This window comes from Paramisgurnus dabryanus, chromosome 9 (assembly GCF_030506205.2).
Source record: "Paramisgurnus dabryanus chromosome 9, PD_genome_1.1, whole genome shotgun sequence".
Taxonomy (NCBI): Eukaryota; Metazoa; Chordata; class Actinopteri; order Cypriniformes; family Cobitidae; genus Paramisgurnus; species Paramisgurnus dabryanus.
The window spans coordinates 19,786,423-19,810,066 of NC_133345.1; the positions used below are offsets into that span (position 1 = coordinate 19,786,423).

The window sequence follows — 23,644 nt, forward strand, 5'->3', positions numbered from 1 at the left end:
TAAAACCAGCCAACCATCTTGCAATTAATAAGAGATTGCCATTTTTGTGAGCATTTTGCATCAGATAGTCTGTAAATTGACCATGGGCGGTTTAAGACTTATACTGTTGCATTTTTCAAAGTGATTAAACTTACTATATGAATGACACCATGCTAAAGATCAGACCAAACCCGAAACACTACACACTTAATACTGCTGGGTTATTTTCAACACAGTGTTGGGACAAAAAGGGACGAACATTTATATTTGTCCCAACAATGGTTAAAGCCCCCCCCCCAGTGTTTTTGGTTGAAACAACCCAACATAGGTTATATTACAACGGAATGGGTCCCATTTTTGACCCAAGAATTTTAAGAGTGCAAATAAAAACACGTCAATCTTAGTTCATGTCAATATGTAACTATTTTATGAGGTAGCTAATTTGTATGAATTCCTAAGAACTTATTTGTATGTTAGTACAACCTGCTTTCACCACTGGATGTGGGGTTGAGTCTTCATTAATGCGGTTTTCTAGTACATTTTTGTGTGATTCTCTTCATACAAATTCATATGAATTAGCGAACTCATAAAAATTCGGCTGTGAAATTATTCTGAAATTGACTACATTTACCATGTTGGAGAGGAGTAGAAATGCATTTCATGCATTTCCCCATTTGTCAATATCAAGCACAGTAATGCCAAGACCTTCACGCACCGATTAAAATAATTTATACCGCAACACACAAAATGATGCCCTTTAAAATCCAAGCATCAATACAATTCGGTTGCTTTCTTAATTGCATAATTATTCTGGCTGATGTGGTGAGTGATTTTGTCCTTTCACAAGTTGCTATCACAAGTTTTAAACCATAGGTGTGCCACTGCGAACCACAGTAACATTTAGACTGACGCCTTACTTAATGATCTAGGCAATTAAAGTGTGTGATTATTATACTTACTTAGTTCAACTCTTGAGCTACATAGGCAATTATAAACATACAACAACAATGCTGTAAAATATGTATTTTTGTGAAATGGATTACATTGCTGTATATCCAAGGGAAGGCTATCAGCAGCACCACTGCATGGGAAAAAAATGGAGATGAGTACTTAAAAGATGTCTAATGGCATATGATTTCAGAAAAGCCCTTTCAATGCGAAGCCTCCTGCCAAAAGCATCATAAAACCCCTCTTTTATGCTCTTGCCCTTTATTTTTCAGTCCATATGTTCTGTACTGTAGATAGGGAGAACAAAGACGGTCTCTGATAGCATTGCATTCAGCAGGGACTGCATATCCATTTGACCAAAACTCCATGCATTCATTTCCACATCATTACATCCCATAAACAGTGAAAATCGCATCCTAGAAGTAAAAATAGAAGTTAAAATGTCACTGTATCACTCACAGTATGATTTCCGAATTGAAGATCTCTACAGAAAACAACCAGAGAATAGGCAGTTGAGAATATTGTGAATGTGACATTTGAAATAGCCTGATGAATCGTCAAGTTTGTGACGAATCAAAAATAGTCCATGGCTCACTTAATAAAGGACGGGCTCTGCGATCGCACGGGTTATACAACACGCTTCTACCCCAGAGGTTATGTCCTTGAACGAGGAAATGTTATACAGCAGACTTTCCTATTGACCCAATAGGATTTTCATCTCAGATAACATTTTCTGGCATTTTACAGTCAGCAATGCAGCGACCGCTTACGCCAAAGTCACATTTTAATGCACTCAGCAGCAGATTAATATGACAGAAAGGAAGAAGTGCTGACATGCAGAGCTGCTGGGTATCGGCAGCTGCAGAGGTATGGTGTCAGTGCTTCAGACTGACTTTGCAGGGAAAGCTGACACCTGACTGGCTTCTAAACCCACTGTAGCAACACTACCAGTGTTAGCGTTTATGAGCTGTGGCACTGAACAAGCAGAGAGTGAAGATAAGAGACAGAATACAACGAAACAGATGCCAAAAAAGCCTGCAGTCAGGATAAGCGGACATTAACATCCTCATGATGAACAAATAGGTACAATGGTTGTGAAGATTTATTTACATACTGTATATATTATAAAAAGCACTTATTTACTTTATTAATTCACTGCAAAATTATTTTTTGTCTTGTGTCTACATTCAGGGAAAAAACACATTCATTATTTTATATTTTTTACCATTTATTCCTCAATTTCTTTATTTATACTTAATGGCATTCCAGCACCTATGGCTACTGTATGTTCATGTTGCGAACTGATTTATATACACACACAAGTAGATTTTTGCCAATTTGGCATCTAAAACGTTACCTAAGCTGCATGTTTTTGGAGTGTCCGAAGAAACCGCAGTACATGGAGTAAACCCACGCTGACACAAGGAGAACATGCAAACTCCACCAAAAGACTAAGCGACTCAGCCAGAGCTCAAATCAGGAACCTTCTTGCTTTAAGGCAATAGTGCTACTCAATTCCTCTAATATATTTTCCATTTTTGTTGCTATCCTGCTATTTATAAAAGCATCTTTGTTTGGAATTTTATCCCTCATCTCTGCCATTTAAACCATTTAGGGGTGGAAAACACAAGCTGTAATAAATCTCTATAGATATACAGCAGGATGACCGGTAATGGCTTCAATTCTGCTATGAAGGAACGCAATGGCCCTGATTTAATCGAGTTAAAGATATAAAGAATCCAAAAAGGTTAATTCAGCGGTTTATCTATCCTTTAATGTGTGCCACTTTCGAGAGTGAGATTTGTAGACTTTTCAAATACTTACAGACACACAATTGTGTATAGTTGCCTCCATTTTAGTGTTAAAGCAACACTATGTAGTTTCCATGTTAAAATGACTTACAGCTCCCCCATGTGGTTGAAAAGCGCAACAGTGCCTGGTATCAGACACTCTTCTGCAGGAAGGGGGAGGGGCGGGGTTGTGTTTCCTACCCTCCACCGCCACTTTCAGAGTGTGCTTGTAGCAGCTAGGAGGCTGCTCAGGTTGCAGCAACAGTACAATTTGTCCAGTTAAAAGTTCTTCTATCACTGAAATAATTTTAGATACATTATTTAAAGGTAAAAAAACTACATAGTGTTGCTTTAAACTTAAAAAATGTGGTAAAGAAAAATTGTTCATGTAGCTTGATTGGTAGAGGTTTGCATTATGAAGACAAAAGGTTTGATCCCAGGGGAACACACATGCTAATAAAAATAATAACTTGTAATCTTTATATAAAGGCATCTGCCAAATGCATAAATGTAACAATGTTAATATCTCTGCATTCTGATGAACATCTGTGTTATAGATATGTATTTTTAATTTATTCTTATAAAGTGTACAATATTAGCCATCTGCATTATGTCTTGGCAAAGATAAGATTGGTGAATTTGCATGAGGTTTGGGTGTAAATCTGTCTTAAAGGGATAGTTCGGCCAAAAATGATATTAAACCCATGATTTACTCACCCCCAAGCTGTCCGAGTTGCATATGTCCATCGTTTTTCAGACAAACACATTTTCAGATATTTTAGAAAATGTTTTAGATCTTTCAGTTGATTAAATGTAATGTTACGGGGTCCACGACCTTCAAGTCCAAAAAAAGTGCGTCCATCCTTCACAAAATAAATCCAAACCTCTCCAGGATGATACCGGAAGGTAGTTATTTACGTTAATAAAGTTTTAAATATGGATATTTCTACAACAACACAGCACAGATTACCCTCAGAAGACCTTTGTTTATCATCCTGGAGCCGTTTGGATTTATTTTGTAAAGGATGGACGCACTTTTTTTGTCTTGAAGATCGTGGACCCCATAACATTACATTTAATAAACTAAAAGATCTAAAACATTTTCTAAAATATCCGAAAATGTGTTTGTCTGAAAAACGATGGACATATGCAATTCGGACAGCTTGGGGGTGAGTAAATCATGGGTTTAATATCATTTTTGGCCGAACTATCCCTTTAAGGATTTTGCAGAAAAGACAAAATCCAGCAAAGCACACATCAAACACAATTCAAGGACTTATTCTAGTCTTGTTTTCAAATGACTGTAGTTTATAAACCACTCATGCACACAATCATGCAGAAAGGCAAAGAGGTTAATACTTCTCTCATTTATAATGTTGTCGCCTGGCTGTTTGATTTGGAAAGGGATAAAACACACAAAACTGTGCTGAATGTATTCCCAAATGCTAAGAGCTGGAATGAAAATAAAAGATTGGTTGCTCTTGTGCCATATTAGATTAACATTCATCCCAGATTTCGAAGTGGCAATAAGCTCTTCTTAAGATTACACATGAATAACCATGTTATAAATGTGCATGAAATACTAACTTTGTCCATTGCCAAATACAGTTTGCGGTATAAATTACACAGCTCAGCATTGGTTTACATTTTCTTCCTACTTTAGTGAAGTTCAGCCTATTGTGCATTTATAAGTATAACAATATCCTCCACACCATATTCAAGTATACTCTGCAGAATGTGGCCATTATATAAACTTAAAAACCGGACCACCATTATATTTTAGCTGTGATTGCAAAACTAGCCTATCACTTTAAGGATAGCTGCTATTGGTGTATTGCCAAAAAAGTTGGGTATCTATTTTCCAAATCCCTACAGAGAATTTGGATTTATGTCTCAGCAGTGGCTCATGTTCTTCTTTGGGTCCATCATAAGTTCTCAACCAGACCTGTTTTTCATAAAGCTTGATAGAACTCAATAAAAAATGACACAAAATCCAAACTGGATCCAGAAAAAAATTAACCAATCTGACATGTAACATTTAGTGCCAATGTGCAAGGCAACACCTACGCCTATGTCCCGCAGCCTCTTCCAATTTATTTCCCACCTCCATCCTCACATTCACACATTGTGAATCCACTTCTATGCAACTGTAAAGTAGCAGCTGCGTGCCAACAGGCTAGCAGCATATGAAACTTCTTGCAGTAAACACTTCACACTGATGCATCCAATGCCAATGCCCCTAAAGAGCAGCATAAACACACAATGAAAGGAGAAAAAGATTATGTTTGGATTTACTGTACATGCTATGGCTCATTTACTTGCATTGCTTCCAACCATGCGAACGCTAAGAACAATCACGGTCGAATAGCCTGAGCCTTCACAAACATACTGTATGCACAAACAACCCACAATGCCATGGTTGTCTTAGTCTCTGTGTCGGACATTCACGGATGTGACTGTAAATTCAACTCAAAAGTGTACGTTTCTGCCTTAACACCCCCACAGCCTTAGCATCACTACAGAGCTATAATTGAATGCATGCAGGATATCAGAAGTGCAAGATATGAGGATTTTCTGATGCTATCCGATCAATCCCAGGCTTAAAGGTTACATCTCGTTTCCTATTGATATCCTAATGAATAGATAAAGAACAGCCTGTTAATAGATGTTCTAGTGGGATTATGGAGGAATATTTTATAGCTATGTGCCACCCCACATGTCGTCTAGTTGAGAGCACAGATGTGCTTTAAAATGCTCTTTTGAGTAAAATAAATAAATAAATACACTTGCCAATGCAGTAAAAATCATATTCAACACTTTATGCAAAAAATAAGAAAAACTTAATTTTACACCTGAATATCTAGTGCAGGGATGGGCAACTTCGGTCCTGGAGGGCCGGTGTCCTGCAGAGTTTAGCTTCAACTTGCCTCAACACACCTGCCTTTAAGTTTCAAGTATGCCTAGAAAGACCTTAATTGGCTGCTTCAGGTGTGTTTAATCATGGTTGAAGCTAAACTCTGCAGGACACCGGCCCTCCAGGATGAAGTTGCCCATTCCTGATCTAGTGTATACAAAGGTATCATAAAATGAGACTGTCCTCCAATTATAACAACCTAATAGTTTGTTTGTGCAACCACCATAATATGACGTCAAGAAATCCATTGAAAAAATTGAAGAAATCCATTAAAACAACAGATCTCACTTAAAAACACGACAGCCAATAGACTTCACATTCTTAGCTATTGTCGAGACACACCAGTGATATTTTACAATCAAAGATGGCGTATACTTGCTTCTTCTGGCAGATTCTGAACAAAATTCAAAAGTATACCCTAATGTATTAAGGCGCTAATTTAGTAAACACATCTGTTGGTCGTATTATGAGGAACATACAAACGATCAAAACATTCCTATGGGTTGGAGGATAGGTTGCATATAACATATTAATGTGTATAAACAGTAACAACAGTTTGCTTTCTTAAATCTTTAGGAACCAGGAAAAGGCTTAAAACTCTCATAACACACGCTGTTTCTGCCTATCTGATGTTATTCTGGAGTACCTATACAGTAAAATTACATCCTTCATATCTCCAAAGAGTCTTTAGTTTTATCAGATTTATAAAGGATAGATCAGCTTTACCGATTCCTTCCGATAACGTGCGAAAAATTCGGAAGGAGGAGTTACTAGCTGCGGGAGGAGCAAGTCACGAGTTATGCAACACTTTATACAACACTGACTGGATAACCTATGATTCACTATATGTTTGTGTCATTTATATTATATGCACTTACGCACCTATTTCCAACATAACACAGAGGTCTTACTAACCACATGCAACGCATAACCCGGTTGGGACTTTTCAATGAAATCCAGTGTTAAACAAACCCACGCAAAACTCTGCTGCTACCTCGGATAAACAAACTATATCCATTGTTTCCCTAATGGTGGCTTTCTTCTCCTTACATCCAAGAAACACACTTCTTCTTTCATGCCATTGTTGAGTCTTGATCTAAAACAAGATGTCATGTGAAGTGATGCCTGTGACTTAGCGTCCTCGGTTCTCGCTCTCCCGCTGATGGACGTGTGTGGGTGTTTTTCTGGTGGAAGTGCCCATAAAAAGAAGTGATATGTATAGCTTACCCCTGTTACATCAGCTGAACCCATATTCGGACAAAAACGTTCTCCAACGTATACAAACCCTGGCGAAGTGCTTTCGGCACAGAAATACTTTGTAATGCTGCGTTTACACCAGCCACGGTAGAGGTGGCTGGTGTAAACGCAACATAACACGACCAACTGCTTTTTTGACACTTTGCATTTGTTTTGCATGAGGAAACCTACCGAGCCCCTAAGGTGACATTAGAGTTAAAAAATCAAAAGTTTAGTTTCATGTGCTCACGCGAAACCTTCATGTGCAGAATTTTTTTTTACGTTTACTTTCGCATGCTCACGTGAAACTTTCGCCTGCTAACGTAAAAATTTCACATGCACAGGTGAAACTATCGCGTGCGCACATGAAAGCGAAAGTTTCACGTGCGCACCCAAAAGTTTCATGTGCGCACGCGAAACTAAACTTTATTTAATTTTTACTCCATGTCCCCTAAGGGGCTCTGTAGTACCCAACTCTTAAACTATGTTAGTAAGTCAGAATGCATAAAATACCGCTGAACCCCACCTTTAACAAATGAACTGCCATTTTAAACCAAGATTCGATTGTGTAAGGCCAGCAGAACGCATGCCAGATAATTCTAAAGGCTTTATTGTATTTACAACTGAGATATCTTTTAGAAAAAACAAGCTAGTGAATTCAATAAACATATTGCTCTGAGCAATACATGCAATAGATTGGCCGATGTGTCTCTTTATAACTTATAGGCTACATGTGTCATAAAATGCCCTTCTCACATTATAAGTAACAAAACAGTTCGATGTTAAATCCTGATAAAACATAGCCTCCAGAAACCAAATTAAAGCAGACGTATATGGATAGATTAAACAACAAAAACACTTAATTTTTTGTATTTACCAGCAAGACAAAAAGGTTGTTGCTCAAGTGGATAGATGTCCTTCAAGAATCCCAAGTAGATCTTTAAGCTCTTGTATAAGGACTGATGTTATTATCTCTGTGGGTGGAATGTATGGGCAGATGTTCCTCCATTTGTGCTGTGCTGATGGGGTCAAAGTCACAGCAAATTTATTTCAACTGTCAGTTAATGGATTGCACAAGCTTTTTTTATATTGTAGATGGTGTGGAAGTACATTTATGTTACGTTGTGTACTCATTAATGTTAATAAATCAAACCTCAGCCTTATTGTAAAGTGTTATTAATCCTATGTTCAAACATATATGTGGATGTATAGTGTGGTACTGTACATGTGGCAGGCACAACATCTGCTAGGACTCTGGTTAATTAACTCATAGGATTGCTGATCAGCACTGGGCTCTGTTCAGCTGCACTCTCTCGCTCTGGCACTGCAGGAGCAGATACATAGGCGAGACACTGTTGTGTTTGAAAGGACGGTCTTTCCATTGCATTTATCATATCCGCAAACCCCCTGGTGTTTTCAGACGGTGTAGATGCACTTTTGTATGTTGGTGTGTGTGTGTGTGTTTGTGGGAGCCATTGTGCGACTGTCTAATCTAAAGCTGCTAGACACATCTAACACTCATTTAGCAGGACTCACACTTACGAGCAGATGGGAGATACGTTAAGGCCGAACCACCGGATTGATCGGAGAGCGGCCTGATTAGCCATCCATCCTCTCAGGAAATAAAACTGTATTGTGTATTACCAAGTCCAGAATTGGCTTTTCGCTTTCTTTTGCTTCTAAGAAGGGCAGCCAAGTGTTGACCAAACACAAACATGATGAAATTACCAAGTCAAACTACTATGATGAAAAAAGCCCCTTACCATTTAACAAATTGCTATTATATTACAAATGTCAAGCGAGCACCTGAAACATCTGAATCGTAATGAACTTGGCTTCAGGCGGCAGGTAGAATATAAACAAATACTTAAAATGCATTAAACACAAAATGCATTTACTTTTGCAATTGGACATACATGAGGCTTTCAGGAAATAAAATAATATCGGGCTTGGGTCTTATGTACATAACACATCTGAATGCGATCTGATGAAAGTGAATTAAAACCCAGCTTATTTATACAGGACTTCCTTAAAACCAATTAGCAGTTGAAGCACCCACAGGCTAGTTGATATTGAAAATGTTTATTTTTGCACTTGACTCCGTACTTTAAGTGTGTTTTATCTTTGTAGCAGAACATGAATCCTTATAAATCACATCTCTAATTTATTTCAATATCAAACAGTCAACACATAGCAAAATCAAAAAACTTTCGCACTCTTCTTCACCCCATCTCAGGCTGTATTTATTCATCCTGGCTTCAAAATCATACACAAGCATACTAGAAATCTTCAATTGAAATCTTTAAAACCAGAGTGACTGGGGTTGAACCATGGTAAACCATCAAACTACACATGGGTTTTACATTCATTTTCATAATTTACAACAAAAAAGTTTCACACTATATATCGCTCATATGCACACTAACCGAAAAACTAAAATGCCTCAGTCTTGCTCCAGGCATTTGGTAGCCACAACAGTGGCACGACACTACATACTGTACAGCAATACTGCTATTCTACCATGTCAACCGTAACTAGTTTCAATTTGCAGTAGTGTTGTTGAACGCATTACAAATATAAGACAAGAAAAAGACAGACTGTCAGAATCTGTTCACATTGATTGGTATAAACAGATGTAGAGATCTGTGCTCTAAATGATGCTGTGAATGATAAATAATCAAAAACATACACTGTAGTAAGCATACACTGTCGGCAGCTAAAATACTATAAAAATCCTCACAACTGTGATGGCCTTTCAAAAGTAATCCTATAATCCCTTATTTAGGTGCCACCAAATAAAACAAGAGAAAGTAGATCCACTAGGACTCTAAAAAGTTTAAATAAATGTGTGGAAAATGCTGATAAAGTTTGATGAAGCATTTCATTTGCTCCAATAAAGTCTTCGATGCATTTTCGTTTCCACCAAGCAAGCACAAAAGGCCATAATGACTGTAATTGCGAAGGCAGAACAGAGGATGGCTGCAGTAGAGGATACTCACGAGTAATAGTTTGCCCTTTCTCCCGCGGCCAAAGTGGACACTTCACTAATCCCGAGACTCAATAATCCTCATGAGTCCCTCGCGGAGCAGGGGTGTCGGGGTGCGAAACAGAGGACGTTTCTCAGATTGCCAGGGGCCGTCGTGGGCTCCAAGAGGCAGCTGCTGGCATCCAGACCACGTGGGCTGTCACGTCCGCAGCAGGCGGCTGTTGAGACAAGAGCGATCATCTGTGAGGGAGAGAATGGCTCATTCTCATTTTGAGACAAAGACGTGCATTGAGGGCAAGAGGACAAGAGGAGGGCAGATTTTAAGTAGGCGTCATTCACTACTGTATCTTGGTCACAGCAGTGAATATGTATAAGGGTAATTGTGAACAAAAGGATGTGTGCTCGCTGCATGTTTGAGCCAACTTTTGATTTTTTTTTCGAAATCTGATACAGTATAAAAGGGTGACTGTCAGCACTGTCATTTTCCAAATAATAGATTTATGGGGCGGTTTTATCAATTTACAGTGTATATTATATTTGTTGCCATGTTAATAAGTTATGCCCAATGATTTTACCCACAGCAACTACATTAAAGGAAAACACCACCACGTTTCAATATTTTACTATGTTCTTCCATGCGTACACTTACTTGTCGTGAGTGTGTTTGCATTTAGCCTAGCCCCATTCATTCCTTATGATCCAAACAGAAGCCACGAATTTAGAAGCCATGAATTTAGAAGCCACCAAAATCTTCCATGTTTTCCCTATTTAACTCTTTCACCGCCAGCATTTTTTTAAAAAGTTGCCAGCCAGCGCCAGCGTTTTTCATGATTTTCACCAAAGTTTAATGCCTTCCAGAAAATGTTCTTCTTTAAATATATAAACATACAATATACCAAATGAAAGAACAGACCCTCTGCTTTCAAAAAAAAAAAAAAAAAAAAAAACGTTTCATCCTACCTTCAGTGGTTCTTTTGTAATCAGCTTTTGAATATGGGTAGGTTTCTGCAAAAACACCACATTTTGAGCAAAAAGCAGAGATAATTCCAATTTTGTGACGGACTTTTCATAGAGATCTCATTCAGAGCGATCTTTAAAACAGACACGGACATGCAGCCGCTTGCCATAGGGCAATACTTCCGGGTTTAAAAAGTTGCGGATAATAGCGGTATTGCGGAAAGACGGAAAATCTCGTCATTGGCGGGGAAGTGTTTTCTCTTAATTGACGAGATATCTCGTCAATGGCGGTGAAAGAGTTAAAGACTGTTAGTTACACGGCGAAGTATGGTGGCGCAAAATAAAACGTGGCTATTTTTTAAGCAGATAAAAAATAAGAATTATTGTATGGCGGAAGAGCACCTAGTTTGCAGAAGTTTAACAGTCTTTAAATAGGGAAAACATGGAAGTGTTTGGTGGCTTCTAAATTCATCCCTGTTTGGATCCTAAGGAATGAATGGGGCTATGCTAAATGCTAACACATTCATGACGCACTGTACAAAGATTTAGTTTATGCATTGAAGAAAATATAGGGATGTATTCATTTGTCTAAGTTGAGGTAAGAACACAGTAAAATATTGAAAAAGTGTGGTGTATTCCTTTAAGTAGTGTCCATCAATTCATGAGGCACATCAGAAAATACAGTAAGCGTTGAAGTGTTGAAACTTTACAAACTTTGTTCATGTTAGTGAACAGTACAAAATCTGCAAAGTTGTTATGTCTACGTCATAAATTTGCTTTGCTTAAGAAACTGTCAGTTTTGACAACCTCTTTGACTTTTTTTTTAATCAATTAAGTTTTATTGCAAAATAGATTTAAAAAAGGGATTGCAATCTTACAGAATCTTACCAAAAAATACAAAACATTAAACAAAAAACAAAACACCCCCCCCCCAAAAAAAACCTTCCCTTCCCAGGATCTCTTTGACTCTTTAAATCCCTTCTAAATGTTAATATCTTATTTTTTGCCATGCTGTTTGTTTGTATATATTATTGTTAAAGGTGAAATCATCAGCATTGAAGAATGTTGTATACACCTGGGCCTTATGCTTTTTATTGATTCGGTGTAATAGGCAAAATTACACATCTATTCACAGATCAAAATAGATTGAGTGGAATTAATTTTATTTAACAGCTTATTGACAGAAGCATACAATTTATCACCAGGATCAATTCTCATATTGAAACTAAAATTGAATTTAAAGATCAATCAAGTGAATAGGTGCTTTAAGTTAATAAGGCTATTTATATGCTAGTGTATTCCAAACTGACTTTTAGCTCATAGTGCATACACAATTTAATCATACAGTCTCTCCTGCATTAAACAAAGTTAAAAAGGCAGTCTAGAATAAAAATGTTTTCCCCCTTATATCATCTGGCTACAAGCAGCAAGTCACTGTGAGAGTCTGTGACAAAAAGTAAAGCTTTTTAAGTATTTTAAATCGAATGCAAATCGATTGATTTAACCCCCCTAAACTTCTCTCAATAGAAGGCTGTATGTATTCATATACAGTAATGACAGAGGGCAAAGAAAAATGTTGCAGTCACACACAGATTGCATGTATTTTTATGCATCAAAAAGCAAACACTGAAAAGCAAATGTGCAAAATTATATGACAAGACTACTTTTCCAACACTTTATAGACGTTATATTCAAAATGATGCAAGCATTAAAGGTGGGGTGCATGATCTTTGAAAGCCAATGTTGACATTTGAAATCACCTAAACCAACACAGCCCTACCCCAATAGAATCTAGACTTTCTTTTGATAGCCCACCCCACACATACACAACCCAGGCAAGGATGTTGGTTAGTAGACACGCCCCTTACTGCTGATTGGCTACAAGTGTGTTTTGCTTCTCGGCCCGACTCCCTTTTCCAATTGTTTTTTTTTAAATCATGCACCCTGCCTTTAACAGAGAGATCAACATTAATGTATGAATAAAGTCATTTAATTATTTACTCAACCGCTTAGGTTCACTTGTTTCCTTTAACAGCTCTTATGTAAAAGTATTAATGCTAGTACATGCTCATGTCACAGAGGACTAATAAATAGGTCTTCTGAGAGTCATGTGCACTCATGTGCCGACAGTATTCGAAATATACTGTCAGATGTGACCCATGAGGTTTGAGAGGATTAGTATTGATCAAGTGTGCAAGCCCACGGACGCAGAGGATAAATCCACAGTCCATTGCTTTCTATCTGTTTCAGTGTTGTCACAAAAATATGTTGTCTTTTGCGCCCATCGGCATCTCAGAAATGTACAAGTCTTATACATTCAGTTTTTGTTTCCATGGAAACTATAGCTACCTCTATATGGAGGGATATGTAGGGGATCCCTAAAATCAGGGGGGAGGAAAACAGTGAAGAGAAATATAATTCATTCTTACTTTGGTGCAACTCTCAGTTGAAAGTTTAGGGCCGTTCACATTATAACAATAACTAAAACAAAAAATATATTTTTTAAAATCACTTTATATTAAAGAAAATAGCATTGTTCACACCAAAACTATAACGATACAACAATATTGTTGGGATCACTTTTTGAAACGATTTTTCTCACCTGATGAATGATAAACCATTAACAGCCAATCAAATCTATTTGAACTTCAAGTACACACGCAGTTGAAATGACAGTGGAAAAGCTCATTGCTGAGGTCTATAACATAAAATTACCTCAGATATCCAGCGCTGATGAAATTGTTGTGAAATTGACAACGTAATGGTTTTCCCCTAACACACTGACTACGTCAAAAGGTAAGATATTAGATTACTCAAACTAGATTTAGATTCACTCTTTAGAGTTACGTGAAACGCAGCATGTTGAGGACATCTGCTGGTTACCCATTGTGTAAATGCTACATGTAAACAATTACAAAAGTTTTTATTGCAAGAACTATGCAATATTAGTTAATGCCATTAAAGACAAGTCAATTGCGCAAGTGCGCGAATTAGCATAAATGTATCGTTATGGTCCGGTGATGTGGACGCTTATATAGTTATCATTATAGTTAATGTTAAAGTTATTATTATAATGTGAACGACCATTTAGACTCTTAAAAGAAGAAAAGGGGAAGAATTATCTGTATAGATGGTTTCATCGGACGCACGTGCAGTGACACAATTACGCGTCTGGTCGGAACTTTAGTTCCGGTTTCTGTTTGTTTAATGGTCTGACTAGTTGCTAAACTGAACTCTTGAACAAATACCTCATCAAAAATAACAACTGTTTTGGTTTCCTAGGTAATCTACGTGTTGTTTATTTTGCTTGTTATATAAATAAACTACTTTAAAAGGACTTTGTTGTTATTTATCCTTAGTGGAGTTTACCGGAAGTTACGTGTTTTCCACGAAAGCCGCTTGTTTATGTTGTTACTGCTGAAACCATCTACCGTATTTTCCGCACTATAAGGCACACCGGATTATAAGGCGCACCTTCAATGAATGGCCTATTTTAGATTTTTTTTAATATATAGGGCGCACCGGGTTATAAGGCGCATATAATAAAAGAAGCGTCCTCGCGCGAACCGGCCGCGGAACCCAGCAAGCAATTTGGGCTAAAACCAGGCTAAATTTGGGCTGTCAGTGAAAATCTAATAGACGTCTACCATAGCCCAAGAATAGACGATACGTATAAGTTTAAAACAAATGAAAGCAAACACCTTGAACACCAGTTGACTTTGCCTACATGTTGGAATATCATACATCTTCAAGTTATTTTGGCAAAAATGGCATCTAACCAAATTCAAGCCTATTTAGGGTAGAAGTGGGTTACTCATAGCCGGTCTATATCGGGTCTATAGTTAGCCGTCATTTCAACGTCTTGGTTTTTGCTTGCTAGAAAGCGTCCTCACACGAGCCGGCCGGAACATTTTGACACTGACCCGGAGTTTGCCTTGATCCATATATAAGGCGCTCTGGATAAGGCGCACTGTCATTTTTTGAGAAAATTAAAGGCTTTTAAGTGCGCCTTATAGTGCGGAAAATACGGTATATGTTTAAATGTATGTTTCAAAACATAATTCTAATGTAAAACAATGCATGGATCCGGTCTGGCATCATATTCTGTAACATTTACAAATCGATTGGGTCAGTTAACTCACCAAACACGTTAGAGGAGCTGAAATCAAAATTGCATGTTGCATGCTTTCACCTAGCATGCGGACAAATGCAAGATTGCAATACGATGACAAAAGACTCTGCTAAATGTTTGATGGGTGCGGTAAATTGATGCTGACGATAATAAAAGGGTCTTGCTTTGCAAGGAGACATCTGTCATTTACAGGAAAATTGGTGGGTTTTGTAATGAAAGAGGAATCATCACCCATCTTAGTCCCATGTGATGATTTATTCAAGCAAACCCACACAGAGTAAATTGTTCTTTATTCTTTAGTCAGTAACCAACATCAATAATTCACTTCAAGCCAAGTTCTGGAACATTTTATACTTTATGTAACCAAAACCTGTAACTTTTTTCAATACATTTAAGCCACAGATACTACTTTTTGGTGAGATCTATTAGATTCATCCTTTTAAAAACATTGTGATACCCAAGAATTAACATCATGTGCACGCTTTCATCAGTGTAAATCATTTAATGTGCACAGTACATTTTCCCAATATGATAATTTCATATAATATTTGATGATAAACATTTTAAAACAGCCCCTTTAAACTGACTATTTGTTGAAAAGAAAAAAATGTAATGTCAGAAGCTAATGGAAATGTGTCTTAAGGCAGTTAAGAATCCGTGTGCATCACTGTCAGTTCTGGACAAGTAATTAGTTTATAAAGCGGAATGAGTAAGTGTAGGCTGTTTAAGTCACTTGCAGAAGTATGAGCTAATTAACCAATAATACTGTGTCACTGGTGAGGCAAGAACTAGATCATGATGTGTTAACTAAGGCAAGAACTAGATCAGGATGTGTTAACTAACTTGCGCTTGTTTATTTCACTCTTTATTCTTGTGGAATATGGATGTACCTTGCCTTCACAAAGTACACAAAAAGACGCAGGGAAAGAACATATATGCTCACAAGACCTGTTGCCATGACAACGAGTTAACACCTTCTCCCTACCCCTCAACATCTTCCCATCCACCTGAGGAGAAATGTCAAGAGATTGCTTTATGTAAGAAGTGGGACATCCTACCAGTGGGCGTTTGGATATGTCACCCTGTTAACCTGCTTCTATTCGAGTTTAATCTAAACCGGTAGTCATTAAAGTGTTTTCTCATCTTCACAAAGCTTTGAAACAATGGACTGAAATGGGCAATAATAGCTTACATCCAAGAGGACTCTCATCCACTCATATTGCTCACAGAAGCATATTTTGTTTTGAGATGAGATGTTTGATTGCTCAAAGGCAAAGAGCTTTCACCCGATGCACTCTATGAAATTGAAACATCTAAGACACATGATTGAATAGACATACTGTATGAAGAGCAGCACGTAGCACCTGAGGAGAGTTTCGATGTTGGAGAGGACACAGGTGTTATAGACAATGCAAGAATTCTCAGATAGCCTCAGCGCTATTTTCAAGTTATACAAAATGCTGATATGTTTGAATGGCACACTAGGTTGTGTTCTTTCTCCTAAATATCTCCTAAACGACAATTATGGGGGTTGTTTAGGGTTACCTTGGACATGGTTAAATCACTGAGTCCAAAGCTGAAACTTTCCCTTTAGTTCCTTTGAAGGAAACCCCCCTTTGAAATGTCCTACGGAGAGGGAGAGAGGGGACCACTAAACCCTGCCAGCTGCAGGCTTGCTGATAACAGCCGTATCTGGGTATTAGCGGTTCTAGCACACCAGCGTTTTAACTTCACTTGCTCGCTTGCTACCCTACAGGGATGGCTCATGCTAAGCCAGTCAAATAGAACAGAGTAGCAGTAAACAGATGCTGATTTTTGAGAGATACCAGCTGAGTAAAAAAGAGATACAAGAAAAGCTTACAAATAAAGGTGCCACAAAAGGTTCTTAGCAATGTCATAGAAGAAGCATTTTGGTTCCTCAAAAAAACCTTAGATTTGCCGGTTTGAGTCTCATGGCTCGCATGTTGCGACTAAGGTACCATACCCCATTGTTTCCTGGGTGCTGCAGGGATAGCTCTGTCTGTGTGTTTATGACTTGCTGTGTGTGTGTTTACTACCTACTGTATTGGACGGCTTAAATGCAGAGGTCACATTCCAAGTATGGGCTTCCATAAATTGGTCCTTACATCACTTTCACAAACCCAATTCTCTGGAATAGTTCGCCCAAAAATGGTATTAAACCCATGATTTACTCACCCTCAAGCCATCTGAGATGCATATGTCCATCATTTTTCAGACAAACCCATTTTCAGTTATTTTACAAAATGTCCTAGATCTTTCAGTTTATAAAATATAAGGATATGGGGTGCACCTCCTTCAAGTCCAAAAAATGTGCATTCATCCTTCACAAAAGTAATCCAAACGGCTCCAGGGGATAAACAAAGGCCTTCTGAGGGTAATCTGTGTGGTTTTGTCCTAGAAATATCCATATTTAAAACTTTATAAATGAAAATATCTAGCTTTCGGTAACGGTGCCATCCTAGACGCCTCTGCATTCTGAAGAGAGTATAGTGTGTGCACTTTTCCTATTACGTATGCAATATGATCTCACAGAAAGTTGTGTCATAGTCACGAAAATTTTTATTAATTCATGTCCATGGCACGAAATTCAGTTTTTTTCGTGCCTTAAGCACGAATGTTTTTGTCGTGTCTTTTGCAAGAATTTCCATAAATAGTTTTCGTGTCCGTGGCACGACTTTCTTTTTAGGATCATGGTATGTATGGTTTTCTCTTTTTTTTCTATTTTTAAATCATTGTTGCTTCGGTTGGGGTCAGAATGTACTTTCATGTATTGGTTTCTACATGTTTTTCTTCCGCTTTTAAAACTATTCTCGCCTGGAGTTGAAGTTTAGATTAGGATGTCTAAAAATGTAACAGAAAGTGATTTTAACCCCAAGCGACAATGGGAAGAAAAGAGGAAAAAACTATGAGAAAACAATACATAAAATGACACGAAAAAGACTGTCGTGCAACAGAAATTTGTGCGAAAGGCATGAAAAAAGCTGAATGGACACGAATAAATTCATTTAATTTTTTGTGACTGTAACACGACTTTCTGTGAGATCAGTCTGGACGTATGACAAATGCGGAGGACAGAGGCACAGAGAAGCAGCAAAGAACCCTCCGCAAACTAAATACACTCTCATCTGAATGCAGAGGTGTCTAAGATGCCTCCGTAACCTTAAAGGTGTCTAAGCGAATTCACGCGTTTTAGGCAATAAAACATTTTTGTTGCATACATACGGCAAACGTCTCCTCACTATCTGCTAGCTGCATGTCCCCTAAACACACTGTAAAAACACACGGTCTTTGTAGACAGCCCAGGCTCTACAAATGGCAACAAAAACAAAGTGGCACAGCCTACAACCACGAAACATAACAAACGTGTTCCAGACAATAAAAGACAAGAAGGATTTGGGAGGGGGAATTGGGCGCGTTCTTGACTCTTTTAGAAAGCACGGAGGGAGAGGGAGGGGCAAGGGGGAGAGTGAGAGAGAGGGGAGAGGGAGGGGGAGGAGTTAGCTACGCTCTGTTTTGTTTGACAACAATTCAAACGTCAACAAGAAGTGACATCACACAGATTCGTTAGAGCGACTTAAAGCTAGTTATTTTAATTTATAAAGTTTTAAAAATGTATATTTCTATGACAATACAGTACCACACAGATTATCCTCAGAAGGCCTGTTTTATCGCCCTGGAGCCAGATTTGGATTACTTTTGTGAAGGATGGATGCACATTTTTTGGACTTGAAGATGTGGACCCCATATCCTTATATTTCATAAGCTAAAAGATCTAGGAAATTGTCTAAAATAACTGAAAATGTGTTTGTATGAAAAATGATGAACATATGCATCTCGGACTACTTGAATGTGTGTAATTCATGGGTTTAATATAATTTTTGGCCGAACTATCCCTTTTAAGTTCCTATAACTGTATAATTATGACACCATCAGCATCTAAATCATGGGTTTCATTAGCATTAAACACACACACTAATGAAATTGACTTCACACATACTGTAAAGTGTTTTATATTTTGGAAGGATGAAAGTCAGACGGCAGTCAATAGTAGCTTTTAAAAAGCTATTTAAAGTAATAGCCTTCTCAGTCAACTCCAGCATCTCCTCAATGAGAACCGCACATCAAAGAGAGATATTGTCACAGTTAGCACAACAGACAGGAAGAGTCCAGGAGCTTCATATATAAAGCGTGCATACGCACAGTTTTGATCGTAAAGTATGCGTACGCAAAAATCCAAAGCAACGTTTATATTTATAATAATGGTCTGTTAAGTGGAAAAGTGCTAGGGTCTGAACAGATGTACACAGTTTTAAGTGTCCGAGTGCCGCAGGTTTTTGGACATTAAGCTGTTCTTGCACTCGACAAGGATTTAAACATTGACAGGGACTCTTTTGTTGATGACTTTACTTGAAGAGTAAAGGCGGATATCTGAAACTGTTCAGCTGTGCACAATATCAAAATCTAAAATTAAGGCGTACGCATGTTTTCTGTGTGTACGTTCGTTTTATGAATCACACTTTTAAATGATAATTGTTAGGTTGTTTTCTACGCTACTTCTTAAAAATCTTTCAGGGCCTGTCTTTGTCATTGGCGATAGCTATCATTCAGCTCTCTCCTTCACTTTAATGGAGGCAAGGATTCAATTAATCCCAGCAAAAACCAGAGCACTGGTTCATTTTCAGCCCTGGTTGCTTGTGGGATATCTGTTTACCTTGTGTTTTGCCTCAGGCAGTACACTGCCAGAATACGAAAAGCAGAGGCCATTGCTCATGCCTGAACTTAAAAATACCCAAAGCATTGAAGCACCTACACTGTCCTATTCACATTGAATTGAAATGAGAAGCAACTGACAAGAAACCTCTGGGAAATGATGGAGTAAAGCTGTTGTGTCAGTTAAGCTTTTCAGTTTTAAAATATGATCATCTACTGTATATCTATTTTCATATACGTTCAGGAACATATGTAAATACATGGAATACTGTATATGGTGTTGTGAAGTACTCCATACTTTATGTGAAGTCCTAAAATAATATCGTACGAACAAACTCAGATAAGGCCGGTTATTCCACCTACCCATTCACACCTACACTCACCTCTCTCTCGCTTAAACATGCCTTCACTCCACAAATAGCATCAAATTTGTCTTTCCTGTACAAGCGTAACCCTCCAGAAATCACAAAGCTGAACGGAAAAAACAATCGAACCGTATTATAATTCACGAGTTTTAGTGTTACTGACTAAAAAGATATAAGACCGCTGAAGAAGAAATAATCCGCTCATAAATTAGGCTCATGCTCCAATAATTTATACGATAAAAACCTGACCTTTTCAGGTCAAGTGGCTAGTCCAATATGACCTTTAGCCATGCAATACACTACATGTTATATCCATATGGGTATAAGGTGACATCCTGCAAATAATGACCACTACCGGTGCAGTCAACCAAACAATGAGAACTGCACTTACCAAGAACCAGCTGCTGAAATTATGTGTGGCTCCCAGAGGCAACGTGACAGGATGGTTAAAGAGGTGCCATCCATTCAGGGGGGATTGAAAATGACTTTGCCTGCTACTGTCAGCATGTCAGTGTAATTACAAGCATGTGATATCTAGTTGATCATGGCCTTAATAATATGCTGGAAATGAGAAGTGTTTTAGTTGATCTCTCATGATTAAACCAGATCAGTACCGTATGCGTGCAATGTTTGAAGCAAGATTTAAAATCACAAGGGAAATTTCTTTGCTAATAAGGAAGAAAATACAAACACATACCGAAAAACCATTGAACGCTACTGACTAAAGTACATCCAACTTTTTTTGAAAATATGCTAATTTTCCTGCTCCCCAAGAGTTAAACATTTGATTTTTACCTTTTTGGAATCCATTCAGCCAATCTATGGCGGTACAACTTTTAGCATAGCTTAGCATAATTCATTGAATCTGATAGCATCGCGCTAAAAAAATAACCAAAGAGTTGCGATATTTTTCCTATTTAAAACTTGACCTTAAGTAGTTGCATTGTGTACTAAGACGAAGTTGTGATTTTCTTGGAAGATATTGCTAGGAGCTACTTTCATTCTGGTGTAATAATCAAGTCCTTTGCTGCTGTAACATGGCTGCACTCTTTGGTTATTTTTAGCGCGATGCTAATGGTCTGATCAGATTCAATGGATTATGCTAAGCTATGCTAAAAGTGGTACCCAGAGACCCAGAGATCAGATTCCAAAACGGTAAATGAGCAAATTTTCCAAAAAAGTGGAGTGTCTCTTTAAGTATGAGGCAATCTGATCCAACTCCAAAACACACATGCATCTCTATCTCCCTCCAACCCTGCTCTTTCTCACTCAAAATTTCAATGCATTTTTCAAGCTGCCTATCTTGTCTGGTCCCGCATCAAAATTCTGCCACAGTCTCACTCTATTCTGCCAAGCATTTCCCTAAAATTACCACTGGGTTTTGTCGGTCCACAGCTACCGGATGAATGACAGAAGCACTGTGCAACTCAACAACAGTCCACACGATCAGAGGCAGCAATAGAAAAGCAATGTGTGTGTGAGATTAAAGGAGAACGAAGGCACAATGTGTCATGTTTAACACTAAATGAGATGGCTGCATCTACTCCCCGAAAGACCATGGGAAATAACACCTTGCCTGTCACTTTGTTGTTTTCATCTTGCTACTGTGATATTTCTGCAGACTGTAGAGAAGTGCTTCCTGACAGCTCTGAAGGTTTCAGCTTTGTGCCGCTGGGTCCTTTCTCTAATTGTATATGTTTGAAATGTGAATCTCTACATTGTGTGAGCTGTTGCTCTGTGAATTATACTCTCCCAACCTGACAGTGTTACTCTGATCTTCACCAGAAACAGCCGACAATCTCATGTTCAAGTCTAAAACAGTTCATTCTTGTTAGAGATGTTACAGAGTCCTTTAGATTAAACATTTAAGTTGTGTTAACTACACTAACGCTGTCAGAAAATGGTCCCTAGCTGTCATTGGGGTACCCTTTCAAAACGTACAGCTTTACACTTAAAGAGTTCATATTAGCACCTTAAAAATACATACCATAGTATCTCAAGGATAATGTATACGTATATGTACCTAATGATACATATTAGGACCTTTTAAAGGCCTTTGGATATAATTTAACATTTTTTTTCTAAAAGTGTAGGTTGTAATAATCCCTATATAGACAATCTGACTCACGCTCTCCCCACTTTCTGTATAATCTATTTTTATCATGATATGTGTATCTGAGTGCATGCATGGCTTGGTATTCTGCCAGATGTTACTGTAAGCAAGAACTGTTGATGTTGAATCTTAGGTACCTGATAAAGAAATTGGTTTCAGACAGATGTCCATGTCATCAAACATTATGTTTAATGATCTAAAACAATGTTTCTAACATGGTGCATCTTTCTTAGTCTTTACTGAGACATGGGAGCTTCTTTGTCTTAAGTTTTGCCAGTTCTAGAATTTGTTTCTTCTGCCTGGCATTGTACTGTTAAGAAGAATACAGAAGTGTGAGATTATGTGTGATCCATTTTTTTTAATGCGTCGACAGCCCATCATTTTTATGTTAAGTTGCAATTGATGTTTCAAGTACTCCTGGAAGCAACTTTTGGCAATCACTGATCTAAAACAAATTCAGGTAAGCTCAACAAGGCAAATGAGTACAATGCTTATTTTTAGGATTTATTTATCAGAAGAAATAAAAAAAGTGAAATTCTTGAATAAGTTTACCACTGTCCATCATGTGCAATTCATCTTTTTTTTACATGTAGGGGTGCGCGGAGCATTAACTAACACAGGGTTAATTGTAACACAGACCATTTAGATTGTTTCACAGGTGGAACGATTTGTTTTTCCGGTATTTTGTTCACACTGCCAAAAGATGGCGTAAGATACCAAAACCAATGTTATGTCATCTTAATTAGTGTCTTGTTGACTAAAACATAGCATCATTTTGAAATATGTCTGCAGTTCTTAGCAACTTTTTTGGTGGGCTTGAATATATTTTCACCCAGCGGGGTTAGTTGTAACACTGTGTTACGTTAGCGTAATTCTTGCCGTTGTTTTAAATAGGCTACACATATGATTGCTGGCTGCCAACAAAATAAATGCGCCTATTTTTGTTCATATTCATGATTGAATAAGGTCATGTCAAAGATTAAAATCATATTGGAATTTATTAATAAAATCAGGCTTTTATGCTTATTATCTCAGAATTTGATTTTGAGACTTTTAGTATGGTTATTACAGACTGGGTCACATATAAAAATGTAGTTTTTTCGTCATAATTGTGTTGCTTTTTCTCACATTTTTAGACATTTGCATCCATTTATAATTGAACTATGGTTAGATGAGGGATGAATATTGTAGATACCTGTCTATTATAGTCAGATATAAACAATATCCACTTCTAGTATATAGATAAATTAGTATTGAAATATTTGCCTGCAAACTTAATTTTTAGCAAGTGTTACAACTAACCACCTGCTTGTTACAATTAACCCCACCTATGGGGTAAGTTGTAACATTTGCACTTCTGTCACGTTTGGTGTAATTTTCCAAGAATGTTAAACAAACTTCAAATGTTCATTTGTAGCAGAGATTGTGTGTTGCTTGTGTAAAAATATAATTAATCAAACTCAAATATTTTTTGAATGATTGAGCCAAAACCA

At 37.7% G+C, this 23,644-nt stretch overlaps 1 protein-coding gene across 5 annotated transcripts in view; it reads right to left on the reverse strand.

Annotated features, from left to right (window-relative positions):
• b3gat1a (beta-1,3-glucuronyltransferase 1 (glucuronosyltransferase P) a) overlaps positions 1-23,644 on the reverse strand; it is a 72,662-nt gene that overhangs the window by 19,422 nt on the left and 29,596 nt on the right. For 2 of the 5 annotated variants that reach the window (XM_065283037.2, XM_065283035.2), the window contains exon 2: positions 9,867-10,071. The exons of 1 other annotated variant lie outside the window; for it this stretch is intronic. The gene's annotated coding sequence lies outside the window, so the exon portion shown is untranslated. Of the gene's footprint in view, positions 1-1,386; positions 1,517-9,866; positions 10,094-23,644 lie in introns of those variants that run through there. 2 more of the 5 variants (XM_073815731.1, XM_065283036.1) reach the window with 2 other exon arrangements.